Source organism: Orcinus orca, chromosome 7 (genome assembly GCF_937001465.1).
Source record: "Orcinus orca chromosome 7, mOrcOrc1.1, whole genome shotgun sequence".
Lineage (NCBI taxonomy): Eukaryota > Metazoa > Chordata > Mammalia > Artiodactyla > Delphinidae > Orcinus > Orcinus orca.
In genome coordinates this window covers 99,938,360-99,944,371 of record NC_064565.1, presented here as the reverse complement: position 1 = coordinate 99,944,371, position 6,012 = coordinate 99,938,360, and positions in this window count along the sequence as shown.

The following is a 6,012-nucleotide window of genomic DNA, read 5'->3' as shown; positions in this document are numbered from 1 at the left end:
GGAGAGAGAGGACAGAGGGAAGGAGAGAGGACCAGGTGGAGGCAAAACCAGGGCCTGCTCCCTGCAGAGGGGCCCCCAGACCCAAACCCAGGTGCCCCCTTCTCCATCTCTCCGAAACCCTTTCAGTGAGTTCCCTACACAAGGCGCTTAGGCGGGAGGGTGGTCCTGCAGGTTCAGCAGCGTTAGCACTAGGACTGTTATCATTTTTACCATCTAATCGCAGCTCCCGCTGCTAAAGAAAGCCATCTTAATCAACTCCTAAGCAAATGATGGGTCTCTTCTCCTCAGAGAGGACTTTAAGGAAGGCAATGCTAGAATGTTCCTCTCAAGCACTCAACTCCTGGGAACCTCTGGCAGAGGTGAATCCTACCTCCTGCTCTTGCCCAGCACCCCGTTGCCATTTCCACCCGCTGAAGAGGAAAGTTATGAAATGGCTAGTAACTCTGATTTCAACCCTCCAGCGGCGTAAGGACCACAATTCCTACACTGTCCTACCATCCGCCCTTCCTTCCTCCGGCCGCTTCTCCTCATCTCCATGTCCCCTCTTTATCTGCGAGCCCACAGCAGGGCACTGCCCTTCATGCACCCCCCTGACCACCCCCAACAAGGGCCTCCATCCATGGGCACAGCAGGGGGACAGAGTTGGGGGCATCTCCACTCTGCCCGACCCGGACACCCCCCCCCCCCCCGGTGCCCTGCCCTGTCCGAGTCACATGGCAAAGCAGAGACGTTGGGAGTGTCCCTGCCTGGCAAGGGGCTGGCCTGTCATTGGGCATGTGTCCTTTGGAAGCATCACTGAAGCTCTCTTCCCTGAGACCACTGGGCCCGTACACAGCTTTGCAGATGTGCAGCCGTTCAGCCAGCGCCCGGCAGTGACGGCAGAGATTGGAGGGTGTGACAGCTGCGCTGGGAGGCCAGAGACGGACCGGCCTTCCTCACTTTCCTGGGCGGGAGTGCTGATGAGTTGTGCTGGGCGGGCACAGGAAGAGTGGCACGCAGGAAGGCCGTGTGGTCCAGGTCAGGCCACGTGGCATCACCTGCCCCGGGACTGTCTCCTGGCCTCTCCGCGGGCAGCTGCTCATCCACGTACTGCCTGGGGTGGGTGGGGGGCAGGAGTGGGCCAGGATTCTTCTCAGACTTGCTCCCCCTTCAGGGCCCATGCCACCCCCAGGCCCACTCCACCACGCCCCCTACTCCTACAACCCTCACCTCTGGACATCCCACTCAGGTACCCACGTCATTTGGGACCTGGCTCCGGGCTGCTGTGCACCTGGGCCCACCCCCTCCCTATACAGTTCATCATCGGGGCCCAGAGCACGCTGCTGACCACATGTTCACCTGGGGGGCCTCGTGAGCCGGTAGGACTGGGCTGGGGCCTGGGGTCTGCTGTGTCCCAACCTCACCCCCAGGTTTGGCAGCTGGTCCAAGGCCACACTCTTAGAAACACTCTCAACTCCACGGTCTCACCTCCATCCACTGAAGCCCCTCTCCGAGCCTGGGCGCCCTCAAGGGTTCCGCATGGCAAATCTGAAGATCCCCCTCTCCCATTCCAAGCACGGTCAGCTATTCCAGTGAGAGACATGGAGCGAGGGCGCTGCAACGTCAGCGTTTTACTCAGTGGAGAACGAGAGCCTTTGGTCTCCCCTATTCTGCTGTTCAATTCATCAACCCTCCCCGGTTCCTCCCCGGGGATCCTGGAGCCCATGGCTCCACTGTTAGCATCTACTTGTCCGGGTGCCACCTGCCCTGCAGCCCCTCAGCCCTGGATAAACCTCCCCTTGTCACTCCTGCACAGCCCCACTGTGCCCTGCTGGAGAAAGTCCCAGCATCGTGTGGGCTGACACCGCCACAGAATCCCCAACCTCCAGATCCTGCCTGGGGAACCTCCCAGGTTCCCCAACACACTCTCACGTTCCTCCTCATACGGCCTTCTCGCTATCAGAGAAAACCAAGACCCGCCTCTGAGAGCGTCCTATCTTCTCATCCCAACCCCTATGGAGTCAACCCGTCATGTTCTCTCCCACCTCCCCCATCAGTCCTCCTCTGTTTCCAAGGGACAGTCCCCTTCCTTCTCTCTCCCTGCCCGCTGCTTCCCCATCTCCTCCATCAACCAGCCCCTCTCCTGCTGTGTAGGCAACAGAGGAGAGGGAGAGAAGGGGATGGGTAGGAAAAGTATCTTTTTTTTTTTTTTTTTTTTTGCGGTACGCGGGCTTCTCACTGCTGTGGCCTCTCCCGCTGCGGAGCACAGGCTCCTGACGCGCAGGCTCCGCGGCACGTGGGATCTTCCCGGACCAGGGCACGAACCCGCGTGCCCTGCATCGGCAGGTGGACTCTCAACCACTGCGCCACCAGGGAAGCCCTGTATTTTATTTTTACAAGAGATAAGTGAACTGACACCAAGCATTGTAAATGCATGACCACAACAGAAGCAGCAATGATTGCAATTACCAAACACGAAACACACTCATACTATGTCATGATATTGACATTCAGTCCAGGGATCCTCCACTGTAACAGCTCCTTTACTTTGCAGTGAAAATTGATTTGTATATTTTTTGCCTCTGAGTCCTTGTGGGATTTTTTTTTTTAATTCAAACAGAAAGTCACAAAAATTATCATCATCCTCATCAGTTCACTCAGTCCCATGTAATTAATTGTTTTTTCATCTTGATCTTTTGTTAGCACTTTTATGAATTCATCAGTTTTCCATTAGAGTTCTGAGAATACTTATTCATTCAGTTCAGCAGTATACTCAGTTACCAGAAACCTGTACTTGTCAGAGTCTGGAAGAGTATCTTGTGCTTAAAGCCGATGGGACTTGTTCATGAACTGGATGTCGGGATGAGGGGAAAGTTGAGGATATCTTCTCCACTCAAAGTCCCCCAGACAACTCAAGTTCAAGGTGTCCAAAACTGAACTCGTACTGTAAGCTCAGATACTTCACCTGTCTTATTTCACTTTATACCTTAAAAGCACCAGTTCAAAACCACGAACAAAATTTGAACTCATCTTCCCTCTTAAACTCTCCCCTCTTCATCTCCCCTCTCCATCTCTCGCCTCCCTTTGCTCTCTCAGAGAATGGCATCTACCCGATTGCCAAACCCAATGTCTTAACCCCCAATGTCTAATAAGTCCCCACATCTCAGGAATAAACGACTTCACCGACAGCTCTCCAATCTGACCGTTCTCAGCACCTGCCCTGCCCGGTTCAGACCACGCTCACTTCTCACCTGGATCACTACAGTTTCTTCCTGCCGGGACCTTCCATCCCCACCCGTTTCCTCCATGCTAGACATCGCAGTCAGAGTTCACTTTCTAAAACACAGATCCAGTCATGTCGTCCTCTTCCTAAACTCCTTCCTTGACTCTGAGAGCATTCGGTCTTAGAATCCTTCATCAAGACACCCAAGGTCCTTCCTGGTGGGCCCTCCTCGCCCTGCACCTCCCATACCATAGGCAACCTCAGCCATCGGCAGGTCTCCACGTTTATTGTGTAGCTCATGCTGGCCCCTGTGTCTGAACCCCACCACACATGTGCGCGCACGCGCGCGCGCACACACACACACACACACACACACACCACGCCTTTCCCCGAATTCCTATTTCCTCTTACAGTTCTGTCCTTACGTGCCTCCTGAGACAATTGCTCTCCTAATTGCACCAGGCATACCTCCGTTGTACGGCTGCTTTCCTTTACTAGAATGTCAGCCCCTTCAGGATAGGGACCATGATCTTTTTCACCTTCATATCCTAAAAGCCTAACACTGAGCCCAGGATACAGTAGTCACTGCCTGTAGGCAGCACTTATCATACGACAGAAATGAGTTTATATTCTCAAAGCAATTCTTTGAGAGAGACATTATCTCAACATTTAAGGATGAAAACAAATGAGGTTCAGAGGTGAGAAATGTGTCCAGAGTCACATGTCACAAGCAGCAGCCTCCAAATTCTGTCCCAAGGCTGCCTCACCTCCTCCAAGCCCCTGCTCTCAACTCTCCCATCACAGGTAGCCAGTATTCCAGACACATCTGACAAATGCGGTCGCTACAGCGGTGATTCTCCACATTCGGAAGGCATGAGAACAGGCAACCTAGGATAGGTCCCGTGGTGCGCAAGTTCCACAAGCATCCCCAGTTGACGCATTCTGGACTCCTGGGACCACCTCTTAAGCAAATGACGCTTTGAGACGGTGTAAACTCAGTTTCCCATGCTGCCACACAGTGGCAGTAGAGCCGCAGTGTTTGTCCACGGCCCGTCCTAAACTAAAATTTAAACAGTTCCAGAAGGCGAGCCATCAGCTTGACATCGTCAAGATCCCTGCCCAGCCAACCATCATCCCACATGGGTGCAATTAAGCTTTGCCTCAGAAAAGGTTTCTAGGTCACAGTATACATCAGTCAGTGCGGTTCCTGTAGCCAGAGCCACGGCAGAAGTACTGATCACATACCCGGAAAATCCACCTCTTCAGAGGGCTTAGAGTACAAGAAGGCTGCAGGCAAGCGACATGGAAATGGGCAGGGAGACTGTGGCATCCTCAGGAGTACGCTGCAAAATTATTACAGAAAGGACTCAAGTGAGTTAGCAACCTTGGGGCATGGGGGCTGGCATGAGGGCTGACCCCAGCAGTGGCCCCATGATAATCACCCCTTCCATTTGGTACACTCCTGTCGTTCTCAAAGCACATTCACATCTATTGTCTCACATTAATAACCACCCTGTTATCAATTGGGTGATATATCAACCCTGTTGAGGCTGAAATCATCCCCATTAAACAGATGAGGAAAACTGAGGCTCAGCAGCGAGTAATGTACCTCCAGGGCAATGGAATAGTAAGGGACAGAATTCAAACCCAGGTGTTCCGACTTCAGTATTCATTGCCTTACTCCTTGGCTTTGCACTAGAACCTTAATCAATCAATTCATGTTAGAAAAAAAAAAAAGAAAAAACGCCTTCAGTCCACTCCAGACCAATGAGATCAGAATTCCTGATGGTGGGGCATCAGCGTCAGCATGAAAATTGTTTTTAGTGCCCCAGTCAATTCAAATGTTAGCCAAGTTGAAAAGCACTGCCCTTGCTGGGAAAGGCAGCACAGCTGCCCCACCCAGGACAGCAGCCACCGGCTGCCGACTACAGCTGAGGGGATGGGAGAGGGATGGTGGGAATACCCATCAGTAGACAAAAGGAAATTCGTGTAGGGACTGGTGACCCCCAGGCTGCAGATCCAACCGGCGCCCAAAGCCCTCCAGGCTCTCCCCAGGCATCCGCCCTGCTTCCGCCCACAGGGGGCAGTGTAACTCAGGGCTGAGCAGCACCCCCTCTCTGGAGTTAGGGGCCCCAGCCCTGGGCGGTGGAGGTGGGGCACTTCCAGGGACCATTTCCTCATCTGTGAAGCGGAGCTAATAATAGCACCTCATTTGTGGATTCATGACCATTAACTGAATTAATGCCCTTCCGGAGCGGCCAGCCACTAGCTACTGGCCCAGCCTAGATACTCTGAAAGGGGATGTCTGCTTTGGGGGACCTGCTTTTCTTCTTCAAGGAGTGAAACTCATCTCACCCCTGGTCCGGGCCCCAGGTATCCCTCTGCCTCTCCTGAGATGCTAAATGGACGGTCAGGAGGGAGGTGGACCAGGCAGAGCTGCCTCCGGTGGCAGGAAGGGGTCAGATGCCACAGAAGAGGGGTGGCACCATGAAACATGGGGCCAGTGGGGCCGTGTGTGGACAGTGGGTCTGAAAGCACTGCACACTCCTTCCCCCATGCCCCCCCCCACAAAGTGAGGAGCCCCCTGGAATTGGCCAGGGCTGAAGGGGCCAACAGAACCAAGCAGGCAGAGCTTTCACACAGAACTGTGCTTCAGACCCACATCTGTGCCTCGTTCCCTAGTCCCTCCGCATTGGTCAACACGTGCTATTCTGGGGCCAGACAGCTCCTCAGGCCCATCGGCGAGCAGGCCTGGATTCTCAGAGGTCACAACAGCCCCACTCTCCTTTTCCTTGGGGGCTGAGTAGATG